This window comes from Mixophyes fleayi, chromosome 4 (genome assembly GCF_038048845.1).
Source record: "Mixophyes fleayi isolate aMixFle1 chromosome 4, aMixFle1.hap1, whole genome shotgun sequence".
Classification (NCBI taxonomy): domain Eukaryota; kingdom Metazoa; phylum Chordata; class Amphibia; order Anura; family Limnodynastidae; genus Mixophyes; species Mixophyes fleayi.
In genome coordinates this window covers 178,636,670-178,655,675 of record NC_134405.1, presented here as the reverse complement: position 1 = coordinate 178,655,675, position 19,006 = coordinate 178,636,670, and the positions used below count along the sequence as shown (strand labels likewise).

The 19,006-nt window shown below is 40.1% G+C and overlaps 1 protein-coding gene across 1 annotated transcript in view; it reads left to right on the top strand.

The window, feature by feature from the left end:
* The window catches only part of LOC142152348 (mitogen-activated protein kinase 12-like), a 125,080-nt gene that overhangs the window by 7,835 nt on the left and 98,239 nt on the right, over positions 1 to 19,006 (top strand). Inside the window, exons 2-3 of the mRNA XM_075208913.1 lie at positions 2,025 to 2,098; positions 2,860 to 2,997. The gene's annotated coding sequence lies outside the window, so the exon portion shown is untranslated. The remainder of the gene's footprint in view (positions 1 to 2,024; positions 2,099 to 2,859; positions 2,998 to 19,006) is intronic.

Genomic DNA, 19,006 nt, shown 5'->3' with positions numbered 1-19,006 from the left:
GGGGCTATTGTCTGAATAGCATTATGTCCGTGAGTACGGCGACCCCATAGTTAGAAAAGAGACACACCCAGCGATGCCAGTCCAGTAATATTCGGACTTGAGCAGGCATCCTTGAGAATGATTATCATTCTTGGGAGGGTAAGGTTTTAGACCAAACAAAGTGCTGGGCGTGCTCACGCGTGCCTCAGTGATTATATCAAGTAGGATTAGTTCTCTTTCCACTAAATATTCTTGAGGTACCCGAACTATGGGTGGGAGGTCACTAGGGGAAAAAGTAGGACACCTAAGTCCCTTAGTCTAAAGTCTCCCAATGCTTTACAAGCCGATCACTGTTAAATCTGAGTATTGGGAGACTGGGAAGAACGAACAGACAATAGCCCACCCACAAGTCTGGATGAAAAGAACTGGTGACATTATTAGATGAGTGTATATTAACGCAAGCTGAAGGAGATTGCATATGACATTATTGATAGACATAGGATGATGCTATTGATGAACATGAAGTGTTTAAATGTATTCTGAGCTTAAAGACATGCGTTGGACAGAAGAACCTGTTAAACTTAAAGAACTGTAGTAGAGAATTCTGTATAGCTGATACACGTTCTATTGTACCATGTACCTTTCCAAATAATGTATTAAGTGTTTTATTGCACCCTTGAAGGGCATACAAAAGGTTATCTCCAAGCTCCAGAAGTGTACGGTTTATAGTAAAAGAAGAAGTCGTTTAGAAGATTAAGACTTTCTCTTATGATAACTTGTTTAGATCTACGAACAGCGTGGACATACACCAAGGGGGATTTGTATTACATAACAATGAAACGTGGTACTGAGATCCTGCTTATAACATCTTTAAGGTGATAGTTTATTGTACTATCAAAGGGTGGACTGTTGAAGTCGTATAATTGGATGAACTAAAGTATATTGGTTTAATATTGGTTTGCCGTGCGTATTGCGAAGCGTACGCCACGTGTTACGTGACGTGGTGCGTTCGCACGGTAAAATACGCACGCACACACTCGCATTACAACAGTTAGTTATTTATATAATTTCATATTGGTTCTGTTACACTGTAATTCAGGAGCAGATAGTATTCGGTTTATTATTAGTCTATATATATATATATATATATATATATATATATATATATATATGTTGATTATATGTACATTGTAGTGTTATTAAAGGTTTAGGTAATAGGAAAGGTGTCATGCCTGATATCATATTAAAGCCCTAATCATCAGCAGCTGTCCGGTGCAGTCGGCGAAGAGATCGCACATTGCATACTTTAGTTATTGATATTAGAGAGTAAAACCCTTGTATGATACTGGCTATGAAAAGGAGCAGACCCCCTGGAGAGAAGACCCCCACCTTTGGATTCCTTAGATTGAATCAACCTATTACCTGTCTGGCCTGGACCCACCCAACGTCTGGACCTATAGAAACAATCTACCTCATCTCTTTTGTTCACAATGAAACACTGACTGTATATATATTAGCTGCATCTCACTGGGGCCTCAGTCAACTCTGACACAATATTCTATACAGAATATTGTCCATCGGGTCCCGTGGGTGCGCAAGCGATTGCATTGGTATGTACTTATCTTTTGGTATTGGCTGTGCTGTACTGTACTTTATCATGATATAATAATGTATTGAATTGTTGACTATTTACATCTGTTAAAAATAAATCATTTTGTGCTTTGGACACACATTCAATTGATTGGGCAATGCTTATTTTAAAACGATAGAATTACTTTAATTAGATCTTTGTATTGTGAATGCACTCTGTGATCTCAGTGGTCACTCGAATGTTAAATACTAGACAGATGGGGTTGGTAGATGTTAGGATATGATTAGAAATAATTTTCATATATTTTATTGTCTATATATGCATGTACTAGGGGGTTATTTTATTTGGTCATAATGGAGTGTTGTGTTTGTGTTTGAATAATTCAGGGTTTGTTAACATTTTGCATTAAAATACAATTTTGGCACATTTTCAAACCAAGACTCCAAATTTACAGAAGCCAGCCAACTGACAACAACGTTTCAAGAGCAAGCAAGAGAGAAAATCAGGTCGTTTACACTGAAAGATCAGGTAAGAGAGAATGGAACAACTTTGAATATGGAATTTTACTGTAATGGCATTTTAATATGTTTTCAGAATGAAGTGTATTTTATGTAGTAATTAATATTTTTACAATTCTACATACACACATATATATATATATACAAGTTAACCCGTGCATGATACTCATGCATTCTAGTCAAATCAAGCTACTTAAGGTGTTAAAAAGGTTCTTGTCATGCATTTGGGCCATAGCCCAGGCCTCAACCACCAACCACTCCCCACTGTCACCCCCGGCAACCACCAACCACTCCCAACTGTCACTTCTCCTTCAAGAAATATATATATATTTTTAAAAAATCTTTATAAACACTTTTAACAATTAACAAATTAAATTAACAAATTTGAAACATCTTAGTATACCAAATTTCAGCCCTTTCTGAATTTTTTTTTCCACACACACTAAGAATTTAGTAGGTCAGTGTATAACTCCGCCCAGTAGGTGGCGCTGCAGCTTGGTTTTATTTTTTCCACACAGAGACAGACTAACACACGCCACTAGACATTTATATTATAGATATATATATATATATATATATATATATATATATATATATATATATATATATATATATATAAAGAGAGAGAGAGAGAGAGAGAGAAAGAGAGAGAGAGAGAATCATCTAGAGTAATCTCACAGCATTGTTCTTTCTAGTGCTTTATTGAGAAATATGCAAGGCTTCTCTGAGTAGCAGCAGTGAAGTATTTATGTTATTTATTTAAATTACCAGCCGGGACCTAAAGAACTTATGCTCAGGAACTGAACGCAATCAAGACTCAGACGGCATAGACACACACCGCCTGCTGTATTGAAGAAGGGTAGGTAAGGAAGAGTCTGTGGAGCCAATTCATTCCGCCCTACGTGAAAAGTAAGTCCTGGTTTTATCAGTGGCAATTACTCTGGATTTGCATGCTTCTTTATTTACACATTTATATTGAGCAATTGATATTATGGACTATGTGTGAATTGGATCGTCATCTCACTATTTAAACTGTTTACCATTCCCACTTATAAGGATTGCTACAAGGATTGATTTAGATATTATTTCATCCGGAAATTTACCCTATTAATTGGGACATTTATACTTCTCTGTATGTTTATTATTATCTCATTTTTCTTTTCAGAATATTTTCACCTCTGACAAGTCTGCTCCCCATAACAACCATATGATAATTGATATATGTTTTTACATTTATTTTTGTGCACATATTCTTTCATGTGACTGTTTATGTTCTGGCCAGAACTTTATTCTTGCATTTATTTATGAAACTCTTTGGGCCTGATCCCTTAAGGAAAGTAAAGCAAACAAAATGAGTAACTTTGAACCTTGGCCATGTTGCAATGCAAGGGGTGCAAATGAGTTTATTATTTTGCACATCAAGAAAATACTGTCTGTTTTTTCATGTAGCACACAAATACTTGATAGCTTTATTTTACACTGACATTTAAATAAGTTCCTACATTTTAAATTTACCTCCTACTCATATACAACATGGTTTTTCCAAGCTGCAAAGATACTCATTTACTTGGTTTACTTTCCTTAATGAATCAAACCATTTCTTATTTTGCACCTGGGAATTTGACTTATATTATTTATTTTACCAGAATTGTTTTTATTGAAGAACTTCAGACATGTACATATTAAAAACCATTTGTAATAAAAAAAAAGACGCGTATATTCATATTTCAAAATAAACATTAAAGGCAGTATTACTAACATTCAAGACACACAGACACGGAGAGGCTGAGATTCTGAGAGCAATCAGTTATTGAGAGAGATAGGTGGATTTTACAAAAATATTCTCGTCTCATACCAAAGAGTTTGGCAAAAGCATTTCTGCAGTTATTCTCTCATAGGAATAGACAAGGTGTAAATAAAGTTCTCCCAAGTCTCAAAAAGTCTACCTGTGAGTTATGTTTTTTGCAGGGAGGCCTCTAGCCAGTCCATTCTCTTAACAAAAAATAGTTTTTCCTTAAAAAGAGATCAAGAAGGGGGAGGGGGGCTCTGAATCCACATGTGGAGAATGCATCTTCTTGCAATGGCTGAGTTAACCGACAACAGTTTTTTTGTTTAGGTGGACAGGAATTCAAGAGGGTATCAAAAGGGTTGTCCCAAATAATGTCTGAAAAGAAAGTATTAGGACTCTTAGCATAGTGTTGAGCTCAGTGGCGGATCCAGGGGGAGGCGATTGGGGCATTCGCCCCCCCCCCTAGCAGCAAAAAGCTAGGTCCCAGCCGCCGATCAAAACGGGAGGGGCGTGGCTAAGTGGGGGCGGGGCTAAATGTGGGCCAGCCAATCAGAGTGGTCCCAGCCGGCGATCACAACGGGAGTGGGCGGGGCCAATCACGGGCGGAAGGCGGGGTTTAACGCGAGCCAGCCAATCAGAGCAAAGGAGGGGCGTTATTATGCAAAATCGCCCCTGTATAGACTTTTATGGGTTTAAGTGAAATTTATGATGTTGAATATGTCATATATTTCTTACTGACGTTATTAAAGACTTGTCCAGTACTTGTGTTGGGATTTCCTGATCATTGATATGAAGGAAAGACTTAATATGAATGGTGGGGAGAAACTGTCTCTCTAGTGTCAAGTTAGTATAAACACTGCGCTTCGATGTCCAATCTCGCAAATAACCTAAATGTGCAGCATTACTATTTTGAACTACATTGGGAAAATTGATACCTCCGTTGGATGTGGATTGTTGAAGTTTAACAAAAGGGACACAGGGGCACTTTTTCTTCCAAATGGATGCACGAAAAAGGCAATTCAAAAGATATTCATCTGACTTTGTGAGAAATAGAGGTAGTGTTTGTAAAGGGTATAGCACCTTTGGAAAGGACATCATCTTCAGGAGATTTGCTATACCCAGAAACATTAAGATGTTCCCTCCCTTTTATCTTTGTTCGTATATTTTCGATAAATATTAAGTTTATATAACGTGGTTAGATTGCGAGGAAGCAAAACACCTAGATAAGATTTGGATTTCGCTTCCCTTTGTAGAGGAATATTAGTTGCTCATCTTGGCTTGTGCTTATCATTCCCCAGGGATAGAACCGTCGACTTATCGAAATTGACTCCAAAACCGGAGACCGGTCCAAATTTCTCAATCTTCTTCATCAAGGGAATCAGAGCGGTCTCAGGGTTTGATAGATATAATAAGAGATGATCTGCAAAGGTGATGAATTTAATACTTTCGTTCCATATTTGGATTCCTTGCATGATGGGCCACTTTTGAATAAACCTCAGCATCGGATATTATGACTAGTTAAATAATAAAGGGGGACAACCCTGTCTTGTCCCTCTTTGCATTTCTATGGGTTTCCACATTAATGTGTTAATTAGTAGGGAGGTTATCGGTTTGTTATAGAAATATTATATCCTGACTATAAAGTCCCTTCCAAATCCATGCCTCTCCAAAACAGCGCACATAAAAGGCCACAAGACAGTATAAAAAATTTTGCAAACAGCTAGACTGACCAGCACATAGTAGTATTTGTGGTTCCACGAGAAGCAGCAACAGCTGCAATCTCTGAGTATATGTCTCTGACTGAGTGCCTAATGGGAACAAAACCAAGTTGATGGTCCGATAATAGAGAAACTAGGAAGCTTTGGAGTCTATTTGCCATGATCTCTTAACAAAATCTTAAAATCTAAATTCAACAGAGTAATGGGCTGATATGATGGAAACAATACTGGATCTGTCGCTGGCTTCGTGAGAAGTGATGTATATGCCCGATTAAACGTACGGTATATAGGATGTGACCAGTGGATAGTTCAATTCAAGTCCAGTAATATGGGTGTGACATCTATTTTTATCAATTTTTAGTATTCCCCTGAAAACCCATCAGGGCCTGGTGCTTTCTGGAGTTTGAGATTTTATATTACCGCAGATACCTCTTGTGTTGTTATGCCAGGGTCTAAGTATTCTCTTTGGGAGCCAGAGAGAACAGGCACTTCTGCTTCTGATAGTAATCTGTTCATAAGGTTCTCATCTGGGGGAGTATCAGAATATAAATCCCTATAATAGTTCGAGAATACCTTTGCTATGCCTTTAGAGGTTTGAATAAGTGGGGAGTTATTACTTGTCTTAATGGTCATTATATGATTTCTATGTCTAAGTGTCTTGGACATGTAGGCCAAAAGTTTTCCAGTTCTATTTCCCCACCAATAATATTTATTTTTAACATAATCAAGTTTAGATTGAGCTTGTATAGAAAGAAATCCATCTAATGCCTGTTTGTATTGGGTCAAAGAGGCATCTTCATCATCATCATCATCATCATTTATTTATATAGCGCCACTAATTCTGCAGCGCTGCAAAGAGTCCCTGCCTCATTGGAGCTTACAATCTAAATCCCCTAACTTACACACAGACCGAGAAAGACTAAGGGCAATTTAATAGCAGCCAATTAACCTACCAGTATGTTTTTGGAGTGTGGGAGGAAACCAGAGCACCAGGAGGAAACCCACGCAAACACGGGGAGAACATACAAACTCCATAATGATATGGCCATAGTTAGGAATTGAACCCATGACCCCAGTGCTGTGAGGCAGAAGTGCTAACCACTAAGCCGCCATGCTGCCCACAAATCTTGAAGATCAGAGGTATACTTCTCAAAGCAGACACGCACCTGTTGAGCTAAAGAAGAGTATTGTGCCGCAGCTTCCTTTCTCTTGTTCGCTGTATAGGTCATAATATTTCCTCTCATTACCACCTTCGATGTTTCACAAAATAATACCGGATCATGCAGATGCTCAATATTATTGTCAACATAATCTAACCAATGGTGTCTAAGATGTTGGCTGAAGTGATCAGAGGCATATAAGAAGGGAACTTCCAAGAGGTATTTCTAGTGCCAATTACTGGGAGGTGTAAAGAAAGAAACACCGGTACGTGGTCAGAAACAATGATATTTCCCAAATCTACCTTAATAACTTCCGAGACAAGATGGTTGGCTAGTAAGATACAATCAAATCTTGAGAGCGAGTTATGGACCCCGGAATGGAAGGTTAATGATATATCAGTGGGATTCAAAAGTCCGTTAACCCATGTGTAATATTAAGTCTGGCTATTAGGTGCAAATTTTGTAGAGGTACTCCCAAGGGGGTTGGTTGTTTATCAAGGGAAGGGTCATCGACCACATTAAAGTCCCTACCTATTATAAGATTGGGTGTTTCCCGAGAAGCTAATAATTGCATTATACGTATGTTGAAAAAATTTTCTTTGATGAACATTTGGAGCATAAATATTAAGGAGCGTGTATTTATGGTCACAAATTTGAATATCTAGCAGGAAATAGCAACCATTGGGATCAATAACAGTATCTGAAATCGTATAAGGTAGCTTTCTTCCCAGCAAAACAGCCACTCCCCTGGACTTGTTTTTGTAATGGGCTGATATGCAGTCATGTAACCATGAATCCCTTATGGTCGAGTTGTCACCCAATGTCCAGTCTCCTGCAATAAGATGATGTCCGGTTTATATCATTTCAAATGTAAAAATACTTTTTTCCACTTAACGGGAGTGTTCAATCCGTCAACATTCCACGAGAGAACATTAAGGGATGGTGGGACAGACAAAGAAGATGTAGTGTTAAGTGGTGTGTGTGACATGTCTAGCTCGTCCCCCCAGGGGCAGGGTTTTATATATTTTTGTAGGATTAGCGGTTTTACTATTTCCTCTGGCAGCATTGTTAATCCTACAACTAGGGGAAGCGCAAGCTTGACTGTTTTTATATATGTATGTTCCAAAGTAGAAGATGTGCTGTGCACACTGGGGCTTTTCTGCCTAAGATAGTTGTGTAGTTGTGTAGGGCACAACATGCCATCACCACTTTGTCTATTTTGCAAAGACGAAGATTAATGGTGGTATGAAAAATTCTGATTATATTACTCAATATACCGAAATCATTCTCCATTCCTCACCTTGCTCTTGATAATCTGTAACTGAATAACCTCCTTTCAGATGTGAATGCTTTTTGAAGGTAACACTTTAAAATATGAGCTTGGAGTGCAAACGCTTCATCAGCCACAAATACAAAATTACGGCCTAATTTAGTTTGGGTACGTGTTTGCAAATTCAGTGCATTGTTTCTAACTTTGTCATGGAAGAGTGTCTGTTTCAATGCCCCACCGTCTGACACTTTTGCCTTTTGCCAATGTCCATGCAGATACATTCATATTTTGCATCCACTATGGCCATCAGGCTAATACTGAAGTATTCCTTGTAATTGTAGAAATAGTTGTAGAACCAGTTTTAGAGGGTGGCATAATTCTGACATGTTTCCCATCTATCGACCCATCACAGTTTGGGAAATTCCACAATTGTTAAAATTTTTCTGCAGTAACTCGTAATTCGTCAACCTTTTATCACACATTGCACCAGCTAAACCTGCATTATGGTCACTGTTCTCACCTGTTTCCCTCTTTCTGCATTCACTTGCTGGTCTGAACTGAGACCAGCAATACTTCCTGCAGCCTCTTGATTGGCTAACTGCCTGTCAGCTCTGTCTATTTAAAGCACCTGCTTCTCTACCAAGTTGCCAGATCTTCAGGTCTACTCTCCTGTTCAGATGTCCTGTTCCCTGGCTCCTTTTTGCAACCTGTTCTCTGAAGTCTCCAGCACATCTCTCGCAGATCATCACAGCCTCTGTGTCTACTCCACTATCCTGTGGTAACGCTCTGCAGATTATTGCTACATGTTCTTTGAGTCTCCAGCACACCTATCCGCAGATCATCACAGCCTCCGTGTCTTCTTCAATATCCTGTGGTATCGCTCTGCAGATTATTGCTACCTGTTCTCTGAGTCTCCAGCACATCTATCCACAGATCATCACAGCCTCTGTGTCTACTCCACTAACCTGTGGGAACGCTCTGCAGATTATTGCTACCTGTCTCCAGTATAACCTACATACTCGCCTGCTGTTCCTTACTCTCTGTACATTGGCTCTACCATTGCCCTGGGAAACTGCCTATTAGTCTTTCAGTCGTTGAGCTACTTCTCATCCGTGGCATCTTCAGTTATTATCTTGGTTTTCAATATAGCCTCATTCATCACCTCCTAAGAGGGCCGCGACCTGCAGTCTGGGAGCAGCTAACTTCAAACTTCCTTGTGGGAGTTCCAGGCAAACACCTCCTTCACCGTTAGACTCTGCGGCACTCGGGAGGTAATATCACTTGAGCTGGCTGTACAGGCAGTCCTCTGACCCTAACCCAGTGACAACTTTGATGGGAAGTGAAACAGAAAGATTGTTGTAATGTTATATAAATACATGCATCTATTGTTTTCATACTATTTTCATTTATATTTTTATTACACAACCATCTGTCTTCATTGAGGAGGGGCTTTGTGATGTGGTGGAGGATCTGGTGGAGACGTCTGCTCCAACCCAGCAGCGTTCTGAATCCATCCAGTAACCCACCCAGCGACCAGGTCAACAACCTGGCAGGAGGAGGAAGAAAAGGCAATGGGAGGCGGGGAACTCACCAAGGTCATGATTTGATGCATACTAGAGTCAGCAAACAGGCTGATGGAAAAAGAAGAAGACAAGTGTGACCTGATATGTGCGGCAATAGTGAGGAAAATAAAACGTTTAGATGGTGACAACAGGTAGAGGCAGAACATTTACTTACTTTTACAACAGGCAGAGACAGAACATTTACTTACCTTTACAGCCCTGTCCCCTCATAAGCTGCTTCCTCTCCACAGATAACATCAGCTCCTGGAAAGGCCGGTCCAGCACCCCTCCTGTCTTAGAACTTCCACACCAAGTAGCAGTGCCAGTATGCTGTAATACAGTGGAGTCCTTACTCATTTGAAAACATAGAATACTGCCATTATGAGCACTTGTGACTTTTATTTTTACAGTTTGAGAACTTGTATGATGATCTCGCAGGTCTCAGGTATAATCAGGCCCAGAGTTTGCGTGGAATTACCTGTGCTGTTGTTGCGATCAGCAGATGTCCTTCCAGTAGCCAAAAAATTGCGGGTAGCAACCAGTCTCTGCTCTGCATATATGGGTCTCCTTAAATGGGTGTCCTCCTTTTGTATGAGTGGGGTGACCAGTTTCAGCAGCTTCTGGAATGTAGGATCATTCATCCGTAGGAAATTCCTGAAGTTATCAGGATTCTTGCCCCGTGTCTCCTGTAGCAGTGGCATATGTGAAAAGAACTCTCTACTCAGCAACCTGTACTTGGTCCAACATCTTTTTTCTTCTCCTTTCTCTCCCATTTACTGTGTGCAGTGTTGTCGTCAAAGCTACAAGCATAAGATTTTTATTTTATTTTGCAGGCTCATTATATAGGTAACAATAAATTCTACCTTGTGTACAGTTCTAAAGGGAGTTAACCGAACGTAGACTATACAAAGCAAAATAAAGCAATGAATGGTAATTATGCTATTTCCGCTTCCTGGATGTTTGAGTGCGCTGAGGTGCAGCCCCTTATTTAAATTAGCTTTGCATATTGCTGCAGGGACATCAGATATCTGTAGAGTGTGTAAAGTTACGATCGTTTCAGCAAATGCTTATGAGAAATGCAGATCTCAGATCTGATGGTAAATCATGTATGTGTGTACGCACGAATCGGCATGCTTATTGGGACTTCCCGGCATTGTTAAGATTGTTACAGAAATGGCATCTGAAGTAATTTTCTATAGTGTGTACCAGGTTTTAAATTTTACAATACATTTTTCACATTGGATAAGCTAATAATTGATTTTAACGTATGGAGGGAGCACTATTTTTTTTTTTTAAAAGAAATTTTATTGAGTTTTACGATACAGAAAATGAGGGAAAAAGGCAATACAGGTGTAACAAAATCACATTGTAGTTTCCACGTTATGTAAGCAGAATATTGTTGTTGATATAAAGAGACAAAACACAATTCAGGGAGAGATGGAAGAAAGAAGGAGAAAGAGGAAAGGAAAGCAGTAAGAGGGACGGGGGAACTCACTAGCCAAAGAAAAGAGAAGAAGAGTGAGGTGAGGATGATAATCCATGACAAGGATTAACAGTTACTTTGAAGTGATTGTTAATCTGTCCCCCTTTCCTGCACACATTTTTAAGTGTTAATTTACTTTTACCACAGCCAATTAATTTATTAAATATTGTACCTAATAGCATGCTTAGAACATGGTTCCATCAGAAACAAACTCCTAGATTTATCAGCAGATGGAGCCCTAATGCATCTACTTCTGTAAGTACTAGCAATGAGTTAACGTGAACTATGAAAATGCAGAGAGAGATCTTCAATGAAAAATAATAGAACTTGTACTTGTAAGAAATTACTGAAGTGTTGACCAGATATTGTAAATATGTGGCTGTAGTGTGAAATGTATAATTTAGGCATTTTTCATATGATTTATGGTTGTGGTAAACTTAGAAGGTTTTGGAAGAAAATAGAGGATTGGCTTTGAATAAGACCCAGAGGTCATTATTTTTAATCACTGTGCTCCACTTTAGAGTTACTTTGCTTTATACAGCATTAGATTGGTAAAGTAATTCATAATGACATCTCAAAATGTCAACCCTCCTAATAGATCAGATGATTATGAGCATTTTTACTTTATTTTACTGTAAGGGACTACAGATAATTAATTTTATAGGCATTGGCAACCTTTATTAAAATACTTCTGTATTTCTACAACTGAGACATTTGAATTATCTGCAATTTTTCTTGTTTATAGGTTTATATATTTTATTTTTATCTTGATATGATGTGTAGTTACATCTTCTTTTTTTATATATGTTCGGTAAGTTATAATAAAGATGAACAATATATATTGTGACAAAGATTTGCATAAGAGTGCTCCTAGTATAAAGGTAATCAGGTGGTAGACATAAGTGTGATTAAAACTTACACGTTTTGTCGTGGTTTAGAGGGATATTTTCCCACAGCTAATAGTAAGCTGACAGGGTGTGTCTGCGGTGAGATTAATCAAGCAGAGCAGCTGACAAGAACTCCTTTTTAAAGGCAAGGTTGGGTTGCCAGCTGTCTATCAAGCTAGGGCTGTGGGAGGAGTTTAAACTATTTAAACCTGTCTTTTTCATTGCTCGTGGGTGACTGATGCCAGATAGTGGCCTATGTCTAGGGAACTGGTCTCTGTTAATTTAGCTTTAAGGTCATGAGAAAGTGTGTGGAACTTTATGTTGTCAATTACTTTGCTATCCTGACAATAATGCAAAGTATAAAGCAAGACGTTTTTTGTGTGTGCATCAACAAAAGGGGGGTGCTTCTGGTGTCAGAACTGGGTGCTTAGGGAAGAAAGTTTCCTCTACCCAACCCGCGGTGATATTGATATAGAGGAAGTTTTGAGGCCCTCGTGAACGTGGCCGCTGCACAGCAAGAGCGGCAAACTCAGGTGCTAGGAGTTGCAGAGGCACAGGAGAAAAGCACCAGGCTCTTACGGGAAGGGTTAGCCCATGTTAGGTATGACAGAAACACACCAGCTGGTTCAGCTCTTCAGAATATGTCACCAGCTGATGACATAGAAACCTATCTGGTGTCCATTGAGGGTTGCAAAAAGGACAATTTGACCTCCTGAAGTTTGGGCTGGTAGACTGGCACCATATCTAACTGAGGAAGCTTAGCGAACTAATATGGATCTGGATGAGTACCGGGCTTCTGATTATCCTTGCTTAAAATCTGAGATATTTACTCGCATTGAGACCAGTGCTATCATAAGCGGCGCTCCGACCAAGAAAAATTGGTCATAGCACAGCTGTCTGATCTTTCCAAAATTTGTAAAAAATTGTTGCAGTTAGAGGTGAATTTGCAGACATAGATTATTTAAATTTTGTCGACAGATCACTGCATCCGAGTTGAACCCACAGACTTGTGAAGAACTTGGCACAATGGTTTAGAGGTTTGTTGCTTTATGCAACTGAGCAAAGCACCTACATTTGTGCCAAAACCAATGCCATCTCAAAAGCCAGAATTGACGATCGTTGCCATGGGGCCCAATAGGTAAAACTGCTATTGACAGAGGGCCAGTTGAAAAGGTGTCTAATCTGAAGTGCTTCGAATGTGGGGAACCAGGTCACTTCCGTGCTGAGTGTCCTAAACTACCGGAATGCATGGACTGTTATGTCACGCATGTTCGGCCTGCTTGTCCAAGCTGTTTTATGATGAGTCCTGCATCAGGAAGCACTTGTTTGTTCCGAGTGACTGTGCTAATCAACCAAAATCTTGTCCTGGCTCCCAGAACCATAACTTCTGGGTTTCCTAAGGTGAAGGTCCTTGTTTACATGGGATGATTGAGGAGTTTGAGGGAACTCTTCTGCCGGTCACCCTTAAAACCAAACCATTATGGTGGTGGGTGCCATAGTGCCTAAGCTGACAAATCTGCTTATTCTTAAGAGAGACTTCACAGTGTTTAAAGAGGTCCTCTGTGAGCAAGTCCAGCCGGACATGCAGCTAATTGATTCAACGGTCTGAAGCCCGGTCTTAAAGGATCTGCCCAAGAAATCACAGTGTCAGGACCTTGATCTTTTGGAACAGCCAACCTGGAACGCTATCCTGGGGGTCACGGCAGGACTTCCACGAAAGTGTCGCTGTTCAGGGGAAGCCCTGCGCACCGCACGGTGAGGATACAAACTGGTCCACATTAACAACTTTATTTTCTTTTCAGGACTTTGCTCGCGATCAGCTTAATAATGCAACAATGGAACATGCATTCAAAAATGTGACTAAGGTAAATGGTGTGGAAAAAGCAGCCCAGCCTGCAGAAAGTATACCACATTTTGTTAAAAATAATTTCCTCTATAGAATTGGAGTTGTACAAGGGTAAAATGTAGAACAATTAATGGTACCTCAGGTTCATGTACTTCTAGTGCTATAAGCAGCTCACACATATGTCTGTGGGGGACACTTGGCCGAAGATAAAATGCTGAAACAAGTTCTGTTCAGGTTTCACTAGCCCAGTGTACATATGGCAGTGAAAAGGTATTGCCGGTTTTCTCCCATTTATTAGAGAACCTTGTATAGGGCAACTCTCATAGCAATACCTGTAGTTCAGGTCCCCTTTGAGCATATAGGTATGGACCTTGTGAGCACACTGGAGAAGTCTGCTCATGGGCACCAATATATATTGGTGGTGCTTGACTCTGCGACCCGCTAGCCAGAGGCAGTTCCCTGAGGAATATAAAGTCCAGCACCATAGCTAAAGAGATAATGTTGGTTTTTACATGTTTGGGAATTCCCAATTAAATTCCCACTAGACCAGGGCATCCCATTCATGTCCAAGTTGATGAAAAACATGTTTCAGCTGTTAGGTGTGACTGCTCTTCACACCTCCATGTACCATTCACAAACAGAAGGCTTGGCTTAACAGCACATTAAAGCACATGATGAAAAAAAGCAGTGGCACGAGAAAAAAAAGATTGGGATACTCTTATCCCTTATTATTTGTTTGCCATCCATGAGGTACCTCAAGCCTCAACAGGGTTTAGTCCTTTTGAATTACTGTTCAAAAGACAGACAAGGAGTATCTTGGATATGTTGAATGAAGGGTGGTAGCAGCAAGACCCCAGACAGCCAAACCTGATACAATTTGTGGCCCAAATGTATGAGAGATTTGGAAAGATAGGTCCCATTGCACAACAACATGTAAAAGAGGCTCAGGTAACGCAAAAGAGAAGTTATTATAAAACTGCTGTACAGTCATGGCCAAAACTTTTGAGAATTACACAAATATTATTTTTCACAAAGTCTGCTGCCTCATCTTTATAATGTGCATATACTCCAGAATGTCATGAAGAGTGATCAGATGAATTGCAATTAATTTCAAAGTCCCTCTTTGCCATGACAAGGAACATTATCCCAAAAACAACATTTCCACTGCATTTTAGCCCTGCCACAAAAGGACCAGCTGATATCAGGTCAGTGATTCTCTCGTTAACACAGGTGAGAGTGTTGATGAGGACAAGGCTGGAGATTACTCTGTCATGCTGATTGAGTTAGGATAACAGACTGGAAGCTTTAAAAGGAGGGTGGTGCTTGAAATCATTGTTCTTCTTCTGTTAACCATGGTTAGCTGCAAGGAAACAAGTGCAGTCATCATTGCTTTGCACAAAAAGGGCTTCAAAGGCAAGGATATTGCTGCTAGTAAGATTGCACCTAAATCAACCATTTATTGGATCATCAAGAACTTCAAGGAGAGAGGTTCAATAGTTGTGAAGAAGGCTTCAGGGCGCCCAAGAACGTCGAGCAAGCACCACGACCGTCTCCTACAGTTGATTCAACTGCGGGATCAAGGCACCAGCAGTGCAGAGCTTGCTCAGGAATGGCAGTAGGCAGGTGCAAGTGCATCTGCACGCACAGTGAGGCGAAGACTTTTGGAGGATAGCCTGGTGTCAAGAAGGCCAGCAAATTAAACACTTCTCTCCAGGAAAAACATCAGGGACAGACTAATATTTTGTAAAAGTGTTATGTGCGTATTGTCGCTAACCAATAACGATTGTCGAACCTCGATTTGTGTTTCCAACGCACAAAGATTTATTCGCAAATAGTAGAATAATATGCTCAAGCGAAGTGATAATAAATACAGCCGTTACTTATCGCAGGTGCTCTGGATCCAGTGCAGTCATTCAATCCTGAAGTCTGGGGACAAGATGTCTGAACACTGGATGTGAGGCTGCTGCTTATATACACAATCAAATACAGTAATACAATAAATATGGTATAGCTTGCATCTATTGGTCCAGGTCTCAGGAAGGTCCAAGGGGTTGTCAATCATTGGCTAGTTCATCCTAAGGAATCCAAAGGAGGGGGTCACCTCTCCAGGGGGTATGCTCGGCTCTTCCCGCCAAGATTCCTTAGTCTTAAGTAATTCATAATTCCCTATCATTCATAACTTGTGTATGCACTCTGCGATTCCCTCGCAGAGTGAACCAAACAGTAGGATATGTAACGAGGTTCATTATGATACCACTCATGATGTGATTCCTTCAACCTGTTCCGTGTATTTCACTAGTATGCATGTAACTCTGATATAACATATAAATACTACTATATTTCGACATAACTGACTATGTGTTGCAACTACCATTAATGTGTACTATTTTATAAGTATGCGTGTTTGTGCGAATGTATGGTAAAAGACCAATTACTGTTGCTGCCACGTGTAGTGGATGCGTACGCCCTTTCACGCCGTAGCGTGCCCTTGTACGTAGATGCGTACCGTACGCATCTTTTCAGACAAAGACAACCAAGTTTGCTAGACTTTAATTGAAATGACTTTATCCAATTTGCTGACTTCGACAAAAGGTACAGGGATTGGCTGCTGAGGACTGGTATAGAGTCATTTTCTCTGAAGAATTACCTTTCATATCGTTTGTGCATCTAGAAAAACGCTTGTCCAGAGAAGGAAAGGTGAGCGCTACCATCAGTCAATTGTCATGCCAACAATAAAGAATCATGAGACCATTCATGTGTGTGGTTGCTTCTCAGCAATAAAGAATGGTATCAAAACATCCTCAAAGAGCAATTTCTCCCAACCATCCAAGAACAGTTTGGTGACGAACTGTGCCTTTTCCAGCATGATAGAGCACCTTGCCATAAGGCAAACGTGATAACTAAGCGGCTCGGGGATCAAAACATCAACATTTTTGGTCCATGGCCAGGAAACCCCCCAGACCTTAATCCCATTGAGAACTTGTGGTCAATCCTCAAGAGGCAGGTGGACAACCCCCCCCCCACCCCACACACAAATTCTCACAAACTCCAAGCATTGATTAGGCAAGAATGAGCGTTCATCAGTCAGTATGTGGCCCAGAAGTTGATTGACAGCATGCCAGGGCGAATTGCAGAGGTCTTCAAAAAGAAGGGTCAACACTGCAAATATTGACTCTTTGCATAAACTTAAAGTAATTGTCAATAAAAGCCTTTGACACTTATGAAATGCTTGTAATTTTACTTCAGTATAACATAGTAACATCTGACAAAAAAGTCTAAAAACAATGAAGCAGCAAACTTTGTGAAAACTAATACATGTGTCATCCTCAAAACTTTTAGCCATGAGTGTAGATCGATCCTTCAGTCTTGGGGACAAGGTCCTGGTCCTGGTCCCAACCCAAGAAAGCAAGTTTTTGCCCACTAGCAAGGTCCATATGAAGTCCTAAAGGCTGTTGGTCCTGTCAATTACAGGGTCCATCTACTAAGAAGAAGGAAGGAACAAATATACCATGTCAATCTACTTAAATCTTGGTATGATGAGAACCCCTCTCATCGGGTAGTGAGTACTGTCATTGGATCTTCTAGATCTAGCTCTATCTGTTAAGCAAAAACAGCAGACAGAGGAAATGATACGCTGGAACAGGGATGTATTTTCTCCCATTCCTGGGCACACTACTTTAATTGAACATAACATTATCACACCTCTGGGAGATGACGTGAAGCAGAAGCCATACCGCATTCCTGAAGCAGGACATGATTGAGGACATGATTGAGGAATCCCCTAGTGAATGGAACAGTATTATTGTGCTTGTCCCAAAGCCCAATGGGAGTATTTGGTTCTGCAACGACTTTAGTTGGTTAAAGAGTATATACCAGTTCGATACCTACCCTACGCCACAGGTGGACGAACTGATAGAAAATCTATCTGGTAGCAACTATTTGACTACTATTGATTTAATAAAGGGGTAAGTACCCCTTATTTCCTCATCCCAACCAAAGACCGCATTTTCCACCCCTGATGGTTTTTTCCAGTATAAGGTTCTACCCTTAGGGTTGCACGGGGCACCTGCCACCTTTCAAAGAGCCATGGATAAATGACTAAGACCCCATACTCCTTATGCAGCTGCTTACTTAGGTGACATTGGGATTTATACACCAGACTGGAAGTCCCATGTACCCAGAGTTGCAGCAATCTCAGCTTTATTGAGGTCCGCATGCTTTGACAGCTAAACCAGAAAAATGTACAGGTACACCTAATAAAATGCATATACTGTGTTTATAATGAGGGGTTACTTCTACAATGTAGACACAAGTTAGCCTGCACATAAAACAACAAAATTGTTTAATTTATTAACTTGTATGAGTCAGTGGAACAGTGCCATGCAGTGTTCAAATTCTCATTGAAAATGAAAGAATCCTTCATCATTATCATCATTATCAACATTTATTTAAAAATAGTGCTAGCAGATTCCATAGCTTTTTACATTTGGGAACAAACAGTAATAAAACAATACTGGGTAATACATACAGAGAGGTAAGACCCTGCTCGCAAGCTTACAATCTATGGGACAATGGTTTCATGCACAAGGGTAAGTGCTACATCACATTGCATATTTGTTGAGCTAGAATGCAAAGGTGAAAAAGTATTTAGTGGACTGTATGTTCAGTCACTCAACTATGTTGGCCAGAGGGTTGTTGTCTTGTGTTAGCTGTGTGATAAAAGGATGGAAATTGGGTAACCTATTAAGAGTAAGAGGGTGGTTGAGGAATATTATAAGCTTGTCTGAAGAGGTGGGTTTTCAGAGAGTGCTTGAAGGTTTGAAGACTAGAGGAAAGTCTTATTGTGCGAGGGAGGGAATTCCATAGAGTGGGTGCAGCCCGAAAAAAGTCCTGTAGGAGAATGTGATGAGAGTGGAAGAGAGACGCAGATCTTGTGCAGAACGAAGTTGTCGAGTTGGGAGATATTTTAGATAAGCAAGGAGATGTATGTTGGTGCAATTTTGTTCATAGCCTTGTATGTTAGTAGAAGAATTTTATATTGGATTAATTGAAAAACAGGTAACCACTGTAGAGACTGACAGAGTGGCTCAGCAGAGAAAGAACGATTTGCAAGGAAAATCAATCTAGCTGCTGCATTCAAAATAGATTGTAGGGGCTTGAGTTTGATTTTGGGAAGACCAGTGAAGACGGAATTGCAATAGTC